The sequence below is a fragment of the Ixodes scapularis genome, unplaced genomic scaffold (genome assembly GCF_016920785.2).
Source record: "Ixodes scapularis isolate PalLabHiFi unplaced genomic scaffold, ASM1692078v2 PGA_scaffold6__148_contigs__length_123643588, whole genome shotgun sequence".
NCBI lineage: Eukaryota > Metazoa > Arthropoda > Arachnida > Ixodida > Ixodidae > Ixodes > Ixodes scapularis.
In genome coordinates this window covers 116933478-116952139 of record NW_024609881.1, presented here as the reverse complement: position 1 = coordinate 116952139, position 18662 = coordinate 116933478, and the positions used below count along the sequence as shown (strand labels likewise).

Genomic DNA, 18662 nt, shown 5'->3' with positions numbered 1-18662 from the left:
TGTTAGGAGCCTTATGACGCGACCATGAGGTAGAAACAAGATGTGTGCATTTAGAAATAGATTTTCCTTTCAAATAACAATCGCGTCCCCTTTCACGGAACCTAGGGACAAGAGCGTGTTCACAAACACGCACACAAACACATACACACGCGCACATACAAACTAATGCGTGATGCCTACACACAGAAACTAACCCACACGCACAGACATGCGCGCACACACACACATACAACACATGTACGCACACACACGCACGCACATACGCTAGCACAACGGCAATATACACACGGCCCACTTCCTGTCAGAAACGACTTTGAAGGGACGTATAACAGCGACACTCCGCAACGAGAGGGTCACGATAAGGCCATAAAGGCGGTGGTTAAGCGGCGAAGGAAATGCCTCGGTGAAATGATAGACGCCGCGCTTTTTGGATTCCAAAAATCTGCACAAAGAAACCCTTTCCAGGAAACCGCCCTGCCTGGAAGCTGCTGCGCCAATTATGCGAGTAAGCCATTGTCCAATGGATGGATAGATGCTAATGGCTGTTCCCCTATAAACGGGCAGTAGCTTGCGCCACCTAGCCTACAAACCAGGAAGTATGATGGTGACTGCCCATTAAAAGAAATGGCGACAGCCAATTTTGCTTGGTGGGCTTTTGAAAGGGGTCTCTATTAATCGAACATTGTAAACACACGCGGAGTGACACATGGAAACGTGGATAAGCTTCTCGTGGATAACAGCAGGTCGTACAACAAGGACAAGATGAAAGGGTGAATTCTACTAGAGACAACAAAGAGGAGGTTAGAGTGCTCGTGGAAATTATCTAGGGAAAATTGTATACAAACTAAAACTAACTAGCACAGCGGGGGGATAGTCGGGACAGAGGAAAATTGAGACTCCATCCTTCCGTAGCTCAAGCCCAAAGTCTCAATCCTCTCTCCCCCCTCCCTCCTCCCCTTCCCCCCCCCCCCCCCCCCCCCCCCTTGTGGATCCGCGGTGTTGGGGTGACGCCGACAAGGTTTGACCAGAGGAAAATCAGTGACTCCATTCGCCCTGGGGGGAGAAGGGGTCGGGAGGAGATGTTTTCAGTTTTTTGGCGATCACCCCTAAGACCTGCAGATAGCTACAGAAATCCATTGATTGAATTATGTTTTTGTTTGTATTTTTGTTTTTGTTTTTATGTTAGGTGGAGTACGCCCACCCATTATAAAACGTACAGCCTTTCATATCCTTTCATCCGTCCAGATGTAGGGCTTCATTGATTGACCAAGTTGTGTTGGCTGCTCGTGACGGGATGTAGTATGTGCTCCTCTGAGTGGTCGGATGTAGTGTCACGATATAAGCTATAATTTAAATGCCAGCCAACCCATTGCCCGATTCCGCCGACATCTTGGTGCTTTGTGCAGGACGGGCGCAACTGGCAATCGTTCCGATTCGATAACGCGACTTCATGCGCTTTAGAGATGGTATCTGAAAGCTCGCGTGTTTTGTTCCTTCGCGGAATGTCTTGACAATACTGGAGGAGCGAAAATCGTTTCATGCGATTTCGGATAATCTCAGACACCTGGCAACAACGATTTTAAGCACCAAAATGCCCGGACTAGTGTTGTTACTGAAAAACGTGGCTTATTTGGTGGCTGTATTGACCTTTCCAAAAATTATACAAGATTGATCAGGCTGATAAAGACTAATAAGCACAAAATGTATGACATATATGTTTCGGCATCGTCATTCGCTGAGCTGCCTCCGTAAGTTGCGGTGATTGGCTCTCCGAGTGTTGTGCGGGAAAATAGACGCACGGGCTTTTTTTTTTTTTTTTTGGAGTGTACGATTCGCACCATGAACTTTATTTTTCTAGGCCAGAACAAAAAGGGAGGACCTCCTGCAGCGGGATTCAACGACGTCACGTGCAAGGCATGTTTAGTTTGGTTCCCTTTATGTGCGAGCGAAACCAGAGCATCACGCCAACGATCTAATAACGTTGAAACATGAACAGACATGTTCCCCCGAACGAAAAGGCGCCTCCGATGCTTGTATGTCAATAAAGGGTTAGCGTCTAGCGGGCGACTGATTGCATGCAGTCGTCAGCATAAACGTCCTCAAGCAACAAAAAAAAAAAAAAAAATGTATATTTATCCTAAATGTTAAGACGGGAGACTCAAAACCCGGCGGATTTTGAGCTGTGCGGAATGTTTATGAGTTTTCCTGGGCTCGTCGACAATACAAAAGACTAATTTGCCCAGGCAGTTCATGCGTCGATGAAGCGTTTTATCGGAGGCACATTATTTTAAAGAGAAAATTGAAAAAAATAAAAATTCTTTTTCGTCTTCGTTCTAATCAATGCTAGCTCGTTAAAACATATTCAGCATAGCCGCCTGAAGCTGCCTTGACGAATGGGTATTTTGTATTGCTGGAGGCTGTACAGTAAGTACACCGAGTACAACAGGTGCAACGAAAGTATTTTAGGTACAATGTACTTCCCGCGCTAGATTTAGCGGGGAAATTGCTTTACGTTTCGCACTTTCGTGGCACTTTTTAAAGGCATTTTTAAGAAGCCCTAGCCCAACAAACATTTTGTGTACAAAAGTAATTGCGAAATTATTACGTTACGACCCTGAAAAAGAATGGGCCCGTTGGCCACCTGGCAGTCACACGCCGTTGAGCAGCCTTTGAGTTCCCGTTCCCGCCAAAACACACCAAACGCGCCGCGATTACTGTGTCGCCACCTGCCGGTCGCTCGGAAAAGCAAAAGATCGGGAGCGCGAAACTAGATGGCGCCACGCGCCCAAAGAAGTGTGATTAGAGGGAGCGTCTCTTTGATGTGGTCGCCGTAGTATGAGGTCGCGTGAGTTACGTGGGGGTTCTTTTCCTATTCCCCACTCATTTCTCTTGACATAAAGGGTTTATTTCACTCACGTTTCATCGTGAAATACACGTCGGCGTCTCGCGTTCATCCGAAGACGGGGACTGCGTCAATAAAAAAAGAACCCCACATAATTGGCGCCCAAAGTGGAACATCTTAGTTTTTGATGAGCATGTTTGCAGCTTGTTTCTAATGACATCTTAGACCGGTTTCCGACAAATATTGGCACTGGGCTGTGGCGCAATAAATATGAACCGGATATTACTACTCCCATAAAGTTTCAAAATAATACTTTAAAAATAGATAATGTCAGCGGTTGTTTCCGCGCCGTGGTGGGATGCACGACTTCCGACCGCGGCGTCGACGAGACAACTAGCGCCATCTACGAGACGCACTGTGAAGCAGCTAGTTATAATAGTTGTCGATAAAAACAAGATATTAATACAAAAAGGGTAATTCTGTCACTGTCGAGTACATCAGGCTGTGCCAAAGTTCACGACACTCAGTGACAAATCAATCAAAAATGATTTTCAAAGCTTAAAATAAGTCACCGGAATCCCACTCACTGTAACATATAAGGACGTGACGTCACAAGTAAAGCGCACGAGAACATTTCGCCACATTCTGTTAAGCTCTGCTTGACCAGCAGTGGCTGAGCTCACTTAATTAATCGACACCAGCTTGTTTTCGTATCTCAAACAAGCTTGCGTTAAATCATCGGGTTCGCGCATATTTAATGAATCAAACCCTGCACACAGAAAAAAGTATTATCAATCAAATAAAACATACCGGACACTAAGGACACTCGTGTACCTCTTCTTTTAGCGAGTCGTTTGCAAAAGCAATCCGGAAGCATCTCAGCCGAAGTCTCAAGTGTTTACACTTTACAGTATGTAGTCACTCGACTCCCGTTAATGTGACAGCTCTCCTTCCCGCTTAAAAGAGAAAAAAAAAAAAAAAAAAAACTCCGGTGTAAAGAGAACGTGTTACGCTATCCGACGAATTTCACACCGAAAAGAGAACAGAAAAGCTACGAAGCCGGGTTAAAAAAACGAAGGTGTCACACTATCAGCGGTCACACTACCGGGGATACGGCTGCGTACAATGTAGAGATGGCAAAAGCTAGAAAAAAAAAAAAAGAGGCAGCAGTCGGAGTAGTTTCGCGAGCGACCTTGGAAGAATTTTGTCAGCAGGAAGCCACCAATGACCCGTTGCGTTTAGCTTGCCGGCCGCGAAGAACTTTCCACGGGCATTTCGGAGAAAGAGGGAGAGAAAGAGGGGTGGTTGTCAACAACACAAAGCCGTGGTCAGACAGCTATAATACATCCTAGTGAAGACAGTCTGAAGACACTCTGCGAGGCTTATCTCTTCCTTGCACGACGGTTACATGTGGGTCATGACAAGAACCGTCTGTGGAAATGTCCGAAGCAAGTACGAAGTCAACAGGCTTTCAATCGTGCTTGTGGCGCGTTCTCAGACGATTCCGTCGTCCTATTGGCAGCGAACACCACGTGTCTCAGTGTGTCACGTAGATACGAGCAGTTTGATTGCGCTTTTAAGAAAGCAATGGGCGTGCGTGGTGATCGTCCCGTACATCTTATATCATCCAATGAGGTTGCGCCATTGGCAAATAAGAATATGCCCAAGAACGAGTCACAAAACAAGATACCTGAACACATTAAAAGCCACGGCTGGCGTTCGTGAAGCTGTCAGGCAGGTAGGTCGTCTGCTTCTTGAGCAGAGCGTTGCGGACACGTGAGAACGAAGCCGAGTTCTCATTGGTCCCGATTAGAAGAGTAGCGGGTAGACCTCAAATGGTAGCTGCTTTGAGGTCTACCCACCGTCCTTCAAATCCAGCCAGTCGTCGGTCGGAGTAGCCGCAACCCCTGCGTAATCTGTTTTTCGGCGCTCTTATCGGCTGCGAAGTGATAGTGCTCGGGCCCCTCAAGATGGATGGATGGATGATACGGACGAGCTCTTTGAATCGGGCGGCGGCTCGCGCCACCTAGCCAAAGCTTCTACAATCACCCTAAAACATCGCGCTCTGACGGAGATCATTCGGAACTCCAGAGGAGGGGACGCCGCACAGCGGCAAAGACGCGAGTTTCAAAAAGAAGGGGAGCTCGCATGCCTGTCCGAAATATGCGTGTGCAGCGAAAACTTCCGCGGCCTGGCGGCGAAATTGCGAAACGGAGGAACGGGAAAATGCTGACGGAGCCGTTAATACACGGCTAGCACGCGACGTCGTGGCACCGTGCTGGTGACCATTCCTGCTTGTTTTTTTTTTTTTTTTTTTTGCAGAAATAGACGATTCGGTGATGCGAAATGTTTTGCCGCAGAAGGTAGTTCGCAAGGCCATCACAAAGGTAGCTGATGCGACGTGAACGCGAGGCGCGTTTACAGTGATTAGGGATGTCGCGAACCTGCCTATAGGTCGAGTTCGACCAAGTTAGACTTTCTCAACGTTTCCAACGTGATGTTCGAAAACACTCACCTCAACCCCACCAGACGACTCGTGTATTCGGATCAGTGTTGTACACGTCTCCGAAAAGGAAAGTAATTCAATTACAAATGCTCGGAGGAACAGGCCTTTATCCCCCATTTTGTCTACATATATAGATCTGTCATCTGCCAAAGGCTGCCAAGGCTCTTCCACGAGGGACGTGTCTCGTGAAGCTTCTGCTTCTTCTTTCTCAGTTTCCGATGGTCCAACAACTCTTTCTTAAAATTTATTAAATTGGATTACTCGATTACTCGAGAAGAAAGGTAATTGCCCCTCACTTGAAAAAGTAACCGCTATCTTTTCCGACTACTACCGACTTTCAAAACGATATATTCTGTTCTGCCGGTTTGAAAATGGCTATTTCGTATACTGTTCATTATTGAATTAGATTCAAAGAACTATGACCTATTTATCTTCTTAATCGACCAATTTCGATAAACCATCCTGTGTTGTCGGAGACCTGATTCGAGGATTCCTTGGAGAGAAACTCGTACAAACCAAGAGGCCGGAGCGAAAGATAGTAACGAATAAATGTATTCAGAGGATTACAAATTTACTCAGAGAAGGAATCGATTACAAGTATTTTTTTTTACTTGTCATGAGTATCGTACAAATGTAATTCAAGTGCACTAAAAACTTTTTCTTCCACCACGTATGGAGTTAGAAAGTAAAGAAGCGTAGAAACAAGGAGTTTTCACGAAGATTGATTGATCACCCGTGGCAGGGTCGGGCGGACGACCTCCGTAAACCAACTTTTCGAATTCGCTTTTACGGGGCCCTCGGTACGCTCTTCCTTTCTTGCCATCGATCAAAGAAACGCGTTCTTTGTTGTTCTCTGGCGGCAAATGACACCAAAACCTGATATAATGTGTTTTTACGTTTTTTTTGTTGTGTTTTTATTTTGGGAGAATAAAGTTTACACCAAATCTTTTTTCTCGACTCAAAAACAACCTCGCCACTTTCACGCTTGAAAGAAAAACAGAAGATCCTGCGATTTTTCTTTTTTCCAGCACGTCGAAAGCTAACGAGATTTAGGAAGCTGGGCATATGAATGCCAAGAGCGTTTCGACAGAAACTGTGGTCTGCGCTCTGACATTGAGCATAGCGTCTCGTCTATGCCGACGTCGTGCTCGGAACAATGACACACCCATTTCAAAAGTCCATCGAGCAACCTTGGCAGCCGCCATTTCTTGGTCACAAAGCTTGCGACTGGGTCCGTGTCCTTACCGAACTCTAACGCAGGCCTCGAATCCAATGGTGGCTCAGAGTACTTCCATAGCCTCCTCTATACTCGCAAAGCCTGGCAGTTCGACGACGGAGCCATAGAGTGCCCGGTCGTAAGATTTGGGGCGCCAGGATCTGGTAGTACAGATCATCAAAGAGCCATTTCTCGGGGAACTTGGACGTAAGCGCACACCTTTTGCAGCGGCGAGGATTCAAAACCCATTCGTTCGCTCGGGAAAAGTGTGCTTCGGCGTCTCGCCGCAGCGTGGCGCCAGTCACGTGGCTCTCCTCTCATCCGTTTCCTGCCGCTCCACCTTTTCCATTTCGGCGGCCGCTGGCCGTGGCGATCTGCCAGGCTTTGTCAGGAGGTTATGGTACTTCCCATTCCATGGTTGACTCAGGTAACTGAAGCAGCCGCTAGATGGCGCGGACTTTTGAAAAGGTGTCGCCTAAACACTTAACCTGTGACCGGCTATAGTTTTCTTCTGGCTCACTAAAGGACATGCGATTAGTAAAATCCCTATCTGAAATATTTTATACCAGCCCAACATTTATTCCATGGGTTTACAGAGTGATTTCATGGCGTTTATTGTAGTTTCGTCGTCAAATTTACCTAATCCATGTTTTTCTTCGTAGAATTGAAGACACGATGCCGCCGAAAAGAATGAATAACATCTATCCTTTTTGGGCAAAATTTACACGATGGGAATTCGTTTGTTTTTAAGCTAAATCTAAAACAATATTAATAAAAAATAACGAGCAATGTAATTTACTATCGATGCCGTAAAATAGCAACGAGAAAATTTTCTTCATTGTAAAACCCGAGACGTAGGACAAGAGGAGAAGAAAAAAAGGGACAACACAGACCTGTGTCTGTGTTGCCCCCTTTTTTCTTCTCCTTTTGTTCTACGTCTCGGGTTTTACAATGTTGAGAGTTCACCAGCTCGCTTGCATCTTCTGTTTGTTTTTTTTGTTTTTTTTAAACTTTCCTTTTTTAGAAATAAAGTCAGTACGTTGGGAGTTACAGGGAAAAATTGTTACGCGTTTGCGAGTAACGCCATTGTTATTCGTAACGCGCCACTTCCAACCTTGCCTTCTTTAACTGAGTACCGACATGGCACATTCTTGCGAAGAGCTCGCCCCCGCAAGCAGGCCGCAGCGTCTTGCCCCGTGGCGAGTCACTATAGCGTATACGAGCGTCAGAGGACGGCGCCCCGACCTTCGGCCTCACGACATGACCTCCTGCTCGGAGAACCGACCAATCAGAGCGTGGCCGCGGAGCAATTAGAAGCGCTCGCGGCCATCACGGGTCTCGGCGAGACGCGGCCGCGTGGTTGCTTCATACGCGGCAGAGTGATCAGCCTGAGCTATTTTTGCTCGCTTTTTTTTTTAGCAACGTCCGTGGTTTCTCGAGAAGCTTCGACGCGGTCGACAGCCTTCAGAAGAAGGATAGAGTGTACGTGTGGAACGAACAAACCCAAGAAGTGCGTCCTCCTCACATTACTGTCTATTGTGGTGGGTGGGGGTCTCCAAGCCCCAGCCAGAAAGTTAAACCCGTGATAATAATAATAATAATAAAAGATACCAGAAAGAGCGTGAGAAACTGCTGTGTAACGGGGCATTCTCGCCATGGCTGAACATTGTCATCATCAGCAACACCATTCTCAGTCCCCGGCATCATGTCTGCGTAACTATACACTTTGCGTTATCATGTAGTAGATTCCGCTTATTGTATGCTCTGCCACAACTGTTGCTTATTGGAAGCATTATGTTTATCATTCTCATTAATCTTTCGCACTGCGCGAATATGCCAAAGTTTTCACTTGCTTTGATCTATGCCTGGTGAGTTTTCTCGGTCACAATTGTCGTGTAATGTCACAGTGAAGTAATATAGGTATTCATCCACCTAATTAGGGTTTTTAAATACTCGCTTTAACGTTCATTTTTTGCGTTTAAATGCTTATTTATGTTTATTTGTTTATTTTTTCATATTTTATAATTACTCTTTTTTTTTCCCGGCTCTGGAGGCTGCGACAGATCCCTAATCCGGCTCCTTAGCTAAAAAGTTCGGAGACCTCTGGCCTAGAGCTCTGCAAAGCTGTATATACTCTGTACTATATATCCCCTCAATCGCTTAGAGCTGTCCTTGAGTCACGCTATAAACTACGTATCGGTACTCGCCGATTTCTTCGTGGAATGTGCCATTTTTGTGCTTACAGCGTAGAACGGGTCCAATTGGCAATTTTGACGAATCGAAAATGCGACTAAGCTTTCGATACTCTACCAGAAAACTCCCTCTCCTAAACGATGTTGTTTTGCTCTGTCGCGGACTGTTCGAACGTTTCTACAGAGGACGGAAAACCTCTCCCGCTATTTCAGATGAAGCTTCCAGATCACTGGCAACAATGATTTTAAGCACCGAGATGGCCGAAATGTGGTTACCCAGCAAGCGTGCCTTATCTGGTGCATGACACACGCCGCGCGACCCGCGCTTGCGCAAAAGGCAGGGAGATCTTTCGGTTGTGCCGCCTACAACGCGAGCTTCCCTTTCGATGGCGCTTCGGAGTCTCGTCAATCTCGAGCGTACAGCCAAAAGCACGGTGGAAGGCAACGAGCGCGTGGTGGAGGAGTTCGAAAGAGACGCCCCACCGTTTTCATCCTGTCAGTGACTGTAGGCGCGCTTCCCTCAGTCAGGTGGCGCGAGAAACGTGCCCATATGTAGTGCCGTAGCCTCCTCTATACTCACAAAGCCTGGCGGTTCGACGACGGAGCCATAGAATGCCCGGTCGCAGATGTGGAGCGCGAGGATCTTGTAGCACAGAGCATCAAAGAGCCATTTCTCGGGGAATCTGGACGTCAGCGCAGAGCTTTTGCAGCCGCGAGGACCCAAAACACACTCGTTCGCTCGGGAGAAGTGCGTTTCGGCGTCTCGCCGCAGCGGGGCGCCAGTCACGTGGATCTCCTCTCATCCGTTGTCTGCCGCTCTACCTTTTTCCATTTCGGCGGTCGTTTCTCGTGGGGATCTGCCAGGCTTTGTCAATATATAGGAAGCAATGGTATACATGTTGTTACCAAAAAAAAAGTAATTATTACCGTTATTCGTTACTTGCTCAAAAAGTAACTGAATACTTCACTCGTCACTGATTCTCAAAAGGAACGCGTTACTTTACCTCATGAGTAGCGAGTTACTTTTCTCGTTACTTTGACGACCAAATGCGCGACTGCCTTTGTCGCATGGTTTCTTGTCTTCTTTTCCGTAGTCGATGCATTTAAGCAGTAACCGCCTCTCGACGTTTTCATATGCTTCCCCGCTTCCTTGAGAATACATATCCGGCGACGCTGAAGAGTCGTTCTAATCTATACTGACGCGCTCGAAGGAACGGCAGTGTTGCGCTTCAGGAAGAGCTAATGAATCGGGGATTCACCTCTCTTATGTTCCATCTGCTTCCACAGTTCCAAGTTGACAATGGGTTCTGTGCCTCCCCGCGTTGGCGACCTCCGGGTTTGCATTAGGTCTGCACATGATTCTAGAAGGTTCAACCAAGGATACCTTATTGTGTTCTCTGGGTGAAGGACCTTCGCAGCTGTAGAGTTCGACCGACGTGTTCAGCGATAAACGTTTGTCATTGTCATGCTCCTGCGTTGGGTTGTTGACCGTCACGAAGATCCTGCGTTGGCTTATGTGACCGACACAAAGCGACTGGGTTCTTCTTATGTTGAAAATTAGTAGATAACGAGGCTGGAAAGGAAACTTTAATTTCTATTGCTGAAACACCCTAGTGAAAAATACACCAGGCCGAGGGCTAGTGTGACGATATTACAATAGACTTTTTCACAGATGTGATTTGGGACATTTTCACACCAACCATCTGGTGTGTTGGTGTGACACCAGCAATCTGGTGTTCTGGTGTGACATCAGGTTTTGTTGTGGTGTGATACCAGAGCACCTGTTGACTGGGTGTTGCTTTACTCACAAAAAAAAGGTACAATGATAAGTTTGACAACAACGCTGCTGTCATAATTACATTATTCAAAGAAAGCACAACAGTAAAGCTTCGGAAGCTTTACTGTTGCAAAGATTTGGCATTAATCAACTGGAGTTTGTCCGGAGCCACTGTCCTGCGTCGAAGAACCGGACGCCTTGTCGTTCCGAAATTCTTGGCCTTTCAGCTTGTGGTTGACTCGTGTCTTAGTTACGCTGATCCGTACCGCGTACCCCTCCGCGCCAGAAATCTCATCTTCTAAGGCATAATATTCGACAAATGGCTCGATTTCCTTGTCCATTCAGGGAAGTCTCCTTAAGTAGAAGAATATCAAATGTTTCTTCGAGCTCACCAAGGTCGGTTGGACAAGTCAACAACAACACAACTCTGGTGTCACATCAAACTGCGTGGTGTGCAAACCAGGCTGCCTGGTGGGCACATGAGCCCTTGTAGTGTGACACCAGGCTTTCTTGGTGTACCCATCAGGCTGGTGTGCGGGTACACCAGCATTTCTGTTGGGCCCACCAGGCTGGTGTGCTCGATACACAAGCATTGCTGGTGAGCACACCAGATGGTGATAGTGATAGTGATAGTACTTTATTGCACTTAAAAGTTTGTGGTGCCGTTCGGTGTGCAGGTGAGGAGGGAAAGGCGTGCGCCCATACACATATTGTGCCCCTTTCACCAACCGGACGGCGCTATGAAGACTATTTTAGTTCTTATAAAAACTAATCTAGACAAAAAAAAAAAACACGTTTTTCCACGCACGCACGCGCACACACACACAACACGCACGCACGCACGCGCGCGCGCGCGCGCACGCGCGCACACACACACACACACACACACACACACACACACACACACACACACACACACACACACACACACACACACACACACACACACACACACACACACACACACACACACACACACACACACACACACAGGTGATTATGCTATTGTCCGAGTAACTGTTCTACACAACTCGCGGATGTCGTCTCGGTTGCAGGGGATTGACTCCGTGAGGTGGTGTGGGAGTGACCTCCAAATTTCTGCAGCACGCATTAGGCACGATGTCTTGTGGCGCAAAGTTCGCGACAGTGGAGGTTGTAGTCGGCCAGTTCGCTTGTTGAGGCGAGGTGGGGAAGGCACGTCAGGGTGGCCAGCACCCATCATTAGGCAGAAGAGCCTGATCGAGGCTACGTCTCTGCGGTGTTGCAGAGTCCGCCACTGGGCGTACTGCAGGAGTCTGGTAGTGGAAATATCTCTGGCGGCAGTGTGGTGCGACGAGGGGGAATCTCGTCGGTACAGCGTAAGGGCTCTGCCCTCCGCTGTATGGACTCAAGAGATTTCTTATGCGTTGTTGAGGGGGGGTCCCAGATAGCAGAACAGAATTCCAGCTGCGGGAGTACCAGCGACGTGTATAGGTGCCTGAGTGGTGCGGCTGGCATGCCGCGCGTAACTTGGGTGACGAAACCCAGTGTCCGCCTCGCACGTGAAGCAGTTCCCTGGATGTGGCGACTAAAATCGAGGCGCTCATCGAATGCGACTCCGAGCAGTTTTGTGTGAGTGACACGAGAGAGTTCGGTGCCACCTATTGCAAGGGGTGGGGAGTGTGAGGGCTTAGCCAAGGACAGGCTGACTGTCATGCTAAGGCATTTTGTAGGGTTTAGTGGGAGGCTGTGTGTTACGGACCACCTGTAACAGGTATCGAGGTCGTTTTGAAGGGAGGTGACTGCGTCCTTAGAGATTCCTGGTTGTATCAGAGAGAGGTCGTCTGCGTACAGTATTGCCTTAGATTTCAGTCCATCGGTGATGTCGTTTATGTACAGCGAGAAAAGTGTAGGGCCAAGCACACTGCCCTGCGGCACACCGGCGAGCACAGTACAGGGTGACGAGAGATGACCGTGGAAGGCAACTCGCTGGGTTCGATTCCTGACAAAGTCCATTAGCCAGTTGGCCAAGGAACCCTCAATCCCCACTTTCTGGAGTTTTTTAGGGAGAAGTGCGTGGTCGATACGATCGAATGCTTTTGAAAAATCCAATTGTACTAGTTGGCAAGGGATGCGCTGGTCTAGGTGTGAGCTAAGCATGTGAACTGCTACTGCCAAGGCAGTGTCGCAGCTGCGTCCCCTTCGAAATCCGTGTTGTGCCTGATTTAGCAAGCCATTGTCCTCCAGGTGGTTCAGGATTTTTGTATTTACTATTCTTTCCAGTGTGCGGCTCACAACTGAAGTGGAGGCGATGGGGCGATACGAATCAATATTGTTGGTGTCAAGTCCATTACCTTTGTGGATGGGTGTTATGATGGATCTCTTCCATTGAAGAGGTACGGTGCCAGAGTCGACTATGCGTTGAAACATGTGGATCAGGATGGGCTTGATCAGAGGGGCGGAGAGCTGGAGAAAAGCAGGATGCACTCGGTCTGGTCCAGGGTTCTGTGCTGGGCGAAGGGAGGACAGTGATTCCTCCAGGTCTTCTTCGGTAATGGATAGGGATGACAGAGAGGCTCCAGGTGGAGGGGACGACTCGGGATTAGCTGGGTGGGAGGGGGAGGCTTGGGGAAGTACGAGAGGCATTCGGGGTAGAGGTGAGGCGGAAGTCATGTGGGGAGACCAAATTGAGGAGAAGTGTTCACTAAACAGAGAGGCTATAGTGGGGGGGTCTGATACAAGTTTCTGGTTGTGTTTGAAGACTGGGTGGCCAGGTGAAGAGGACTTTCTTTGGGATTTGACGTAGGCCCAAAACAGCTTAGGCTCTTTGGCTGCTCGGGCTGCAATGCTGGTGACATACTCCTGATGAGATATGTGTACCAGCCTCTTTATGTCTTTTTGCAAACTTCTCGCTTCAACGTAGCTAGATGTACAGTGTCGCTTTCGAGCACGATTGAAGAGTAGGCGCTTTCGTCTTGCAAGTTTTACAATGTCTGTGGTGATCCATGGAGGCCTCTTTTTCTTCGAGGCTGGCGAGTGAGGAACGCATTCCGTCTGGATTGCAGTCATAAAGTCAGTCCAGAGCTCGTACATTTCGTGGGTAGAGGGTTCAGACAGCACCATCGACCAGGGGGCAAGGTGAAGGAGCGCGCGTAGGTGGGAGAGATCCGTCTTTCCATACCGGTATATCATTTGGGTGAAATGTCCTTGGCGGGGGAGAGACGTGTAACATTCAATGTGTATAGCCTTGTGGTCGCAGCCGACCAGACTTTCCTGTGCGTAGCAGTCCAATACAAGGGTAGGGTTTGTAGTGAAACAAAGGTCAAGTTGTGACTCATTGCCGGCAGCTGACCGGTATGTGGGGTCGCTGCAGAGCTGGACGAGACCGGCAGTCTCTACCATCTCAAGGAGCTGCTGGGATGCTGGGTCAGCAGCTATAGGCGACGATAGGTCTCTCCAATCAATATGCACATTGAAGTCACCTAGTAGGTAAACACTTGCATAGGATGTGCCGAGTTCCAAAAGTCTGTCGATAGAAGTCTGGAGAGAACCAAAGCTCGAGGAGTGCGTGTTTGGGGCTATGTAAACACAGGCCAGAAGGAACTTGCTGCGGGGAGTCCGCAATTCTACGAAGACAGCCTCAAGGTTATCCTGCTCCAGGTCGGCTCGGCGCCGACAGATGATATGAGACGGGGCGAGCACCATGACTCCGCCCCCACGGGAGGTAGAGCGGTCTTTGCGAAAGATCTGGTACCGGGTAGTGTCGGCAATTTGGCCGTCGCGTGTCGTTTCATCTAACCACGTTTCAGTGAGGGCGAACACTGTGTCGTCTGTGGACTCGAGCATGGTGTTAAGTTCAGGCAGCTTGTTTTTAATTGAACGCACGTTAGAGTACCAAAAGTTTAGGTGCGCTGCACGCTCTCTTCGTGGCGTGGACGGGCTGCGGTCATTTGTTCGTGGGTTCCGAGGTGTAGTAGATAAGAGAGCTGCGGGGGACTGTTGGGCTACTGTTACGAATAGCTCGTCCTCAAAGCGCGGGAGCTGGCATGTGCCGCAATACCATTCCTCGGGAGATGAGGAGAGACGGCGGTAGGCCGAAAGCGGGAGGTACTCGCATTTTCGGTGCACCCAGAGTTGACACTTGTCGCACTGTAGTGCGGCCGTGTTGCCCTTGACGGCCCGGGCGCAACGAGGGCACGAATGCCTTGGTCCGGGGTTTAGGGAGATGTCTCCGGCAGCAAGTAAGAGCCAGACGACGTGCGGTCGGGCGGACGTGAGGTGCGGGCTTTTAGGCCTAGTGGCACTTGAGGTTACGGCGTAACCGACGGTGGTGCCGACGTTACACAGGAATAAGGGCCGGCAGTTCAGTCTCTGGCGGAGCCCGGAGCATTCACGTTGAGAGGCGTCGGCGAGAAACAAGGCACGCAGGCGCGAGTAGATCAAAAAAGCAACAAGTAGACGTAGCCAAGCGCACACCGTGCCGGCGGCCATCGCGACAAACCCAAAACTGGTGTCACACTAGAATTCTCTGATGTCACATCAGGATTGCCTGGTGTATTTTTCATTAGAGCATATGCTCGCGCATCGTCTTCGGATCGTCGAATAATCGATCGTCTCGCTCGGGCAATAGGCCAATCTCGACTTTGCTGTTTTCAGTTCTCGACAAAGGACACATTCGTCGACACGGGATCCTCAATTAAAACTTTCATAAAAATCCGCAAGCCGGAGGGAGCTGCCTTCGATCGTTCCCTGCAACGCTCTTATTTCGCGCGCCTCTGTTCACATTATATTTCATCGTTACGGACGACACGAAACGACAAAAATAACCTCTGCGTATACTGCATCTAATACATGCTTTAAAGCAACAGGCGTTAAAAGTGCTGGGGGTAAAAGTTCTTCCAGCACTTTTAGAGCATGCATTAGAAATGCTGGGGGTAGAAGTGCCAGCACTTTTAGAGCATGCTTTAAAAGTGCTGGGGGTAAAAGTTCTTCCAGCACTTTTAGAGCATGCTTTAGAAATGCTGGGGGTAGAGGTGCCAGCACTTTTAGAGCATGCTTTAAAAGTGCTGGGCGCAAAAGTGCCAGCACGTTTTTAGAGCATGCTCTAAAAGTGATGGGTATCCAACTTACAGGGCGCGCCTTGTGTTCTTGCGTGCCGCAGTTGGCGTTTTTCAACTCACAGGGGTCGTTTCCTGCCCCGCATTATGGCATCGGCCAGTGCGGCGATACCGAGAACAGCGGCACCGAACGCGCCACCGATAGGAATCGGAGGTTTTTCCTTCAGTTCAAAGTGACACACACTTGGAGACTTGCGTGGATGAGGCCTCAAAACCGAAACTCGCGTGTCGTGGCCTCGCACGCTATGCTGCCTAACCTCGTGGTTACACCCGTTCTGCAAAACGTCATGCTAAAATTGCCAGAAAACTCAGAAAAATTACAGATATACAATTATCTTGCAGAATATATCCTTATTTAGTAATAATTGTGTCAATATGCATTCAAAAAAAAAAACACAACCTAAAAATTTGTTTTGCTCAAGAAAAGGAAATATAAACTTTTAGCTCTGGCGTCAATGTATTTTTGCCGAATCTTTGCCCCATCTTTAGAAAAGTAGCGGAAAAGTTCGGCTTTGCCGAATCCCAAGATTCGGCTAAAGTTCGGCCCAGACGACGCGATGTTTCCGTGGCGCAGCTCTTATTGTTCCTACCCCTGGGTATCAGTAAGGTTTCGTGTTTTCAGTAAATGCCGCTAAACCCAAAATTGGGGCTTTCATTAAATAAAAAACAAACAAAAACTACGAAATTAATGTTTACAGCTTTATTTTGCGCTCACACAGCCCCCCAAAACTGCCCGCAAGTTGTTTTTTTTCTGTTTTTTTTTTTTTTTTGGAGCGGTTTTCAAGATTTTGGGGCACGCGTAATTTTCCTGGAGGTTGGGAAATCCCAAGCCCGTGTCATAATTTTTTAAACATGGGCCCCGACGAACGCCAATGTTTTCTCCGACAGCAATAATTGTTACCGAAAAACACCGAATCAGTAGGAAAAAAAAGTTAACCGCGATGAAACACCCTCGAAATCAAAGAAAAACATACTCAGAAAATACAGAACCCTAGTTCGGTCTTTTCTGTGTGCTAAAAAGCACAGTTTTCTGTGTGTTGAAAAGCACAGTTTTCTGTGCGTTAAAAAAAACCACAGTTTTCTGTGCGTTGAAAAGCACAGTTTTCTGTGTGTTGAGGGATTCGTCTTCTTCTAATTGCTGAGGGCAGACGTGTTTTCTTAGCGCTCCGCCGAAAGCGATTTCTGTATCCTGTTTGGGGGGTGCTAGCCCCCCGGACACAACTAATCAACGAGGACAATGCCATAGACCACCAAGGGACCCCCCGTCCAGTTTGAACCCCACGGGGTCAATTTCGGCGAATTTGGAAATTACGAACATGGATACCGTGGTAAGCCTAACCTCTGGCACCGGCAGTCCTCAGACCTCAACAGATGTGACGCAGCTGCCCACGCCAAGGGACCTCCCGTCGTATGTTACAATTGCCATGGAATCGGTCACAAAAGCCATGTATGCCCTATCAAAGAAAGCAGATGCGGCCATTGCGGCTACACACACGAGGAAGATATGGAAGAATCCAACAGGGAACCCAAGTGGCGAAACTGCGAGGGGCATCATGTCGCCACTAGTAATGCGTGCCCGAAAAGGAAGATACCCGAGAAGACGAAACTCCGAAAGCAGCCACCAAAACACCAACCAAGAGAAAGCTATGCCGCAGCAGCCACGGACAATCCAAGACCACAACAGCCCAGGGTCGAAGCCAAGCAAGGATCAACGCAAGGAATGATTCACGAAGAGCAGGGCAAGTGTCTGGCCTGGATGCCCGAATGGGCACAACCGAGGGCAACTCCGGTGCCGGCAACGCGACCGCTCCAATCACCCTTCGACGCAGAAACTGAGCACAACAAACTTCGAGAGGATATGTCACTTGGGCTTCAAGATGATCTTCCAGACACTAGGCGAAATCAAGAAAGAGATATCAGAACTGAGACATGGAAGACGTTAGAAGAATGACGACCGGACGAACAAAGACGGATGTGACCCGCATCGTACAATGGAACTGCAGCACGTTTACGGCAAGAAGTGCGGAACTTAAACTGCGCTTCCAACGACAAGCGCCACCAGAATTTCTATTACTTCAAGAAACCAGAAGCCCGAACATGACCCTACCCTGCTATAACTTTTATTTAACGCCTATCATCGAGACCGTCCCAAGCCCCTGGGAGAGGAACCCGGTGACTCGGAAGGGATGGGCGGCTATCGAGTTCTTCGGCATCTACCACAGGCGCAGCTTGACACCTCCGTGCTATGTTCTAGCGACAGGGAGGTCGTCGCTGCGAGAGTCAGACATGGCGGGCTCAAGATGGTACTCGCTTCTATATACATCAGACCCAGAGCCAAACCAAAGGACGGAGAGACGGCAAGCTGGATCCGCGGCCTAGTTGAATTAGCCGACGGAGACCCACTGTTTGTGACCGGGGACTTCAATGCCCCACACAAAAAATGGGGGTACGCAACAAATACGAAAAAGGGCAGGGAACTGCTGGAAGCCATGAGAAGAGAAGGCCTGGAGCTTCAAAATGAAACTGGAGTGAAGACGAGGCTTGCTAAGCAGCAGAGACAGAAGGATACCACACCGGGTCTTACGTGGACTATGGGGGACCTGACCCTCAAGTGGAAGCCATGGAGGGACACGTTGGGCAGCGACCACTACCCCATCGAGTTGAAGGTAGCACACTGCGCAGGGAGGAAAGGCCGAGAGATGAGACCTATCATCAAGTGGGATCGCTTCAGAGAGATTGGGACCCAAAATATTGGGAACGACAGGGACATCGAAGTCTGCATACAAGAGGCGCTCACGGGGTCGAAGACGCAAAGCTCGGTGAAACGCGGGAGCCCCACGCCACACACACATCTGTTAAATCTTTGGGCTAGCCGGCTCCAAGCCCTACAGAAATACAAAAAAAGTTAGAACGACACCGCAAAAAATTAAACTCAATATTGCCACAGCCAAAGCCACCAGGTATTCCAAGGAGCCCGGCAGGACGAAATTGAGGGCGCACTGCGGATCCATCAATGAGAAGACCGGCCTACGG

The 18662-nt window shown here is 48.7% G+C and overlaps 1 pseudogene; it reads left to right on the top strand.

Annotated features, from left to right (window-relative positions):
- The first annotated feature begins 13713 nt into the window (after positions 1-13713).
- On the top strand, positions 13714-17572 carry LOC120842415 (annotated as a pseudogene).
- The last annotated feature ends 1090 nt before the right edge of the window (positions 17573-18662 follow it).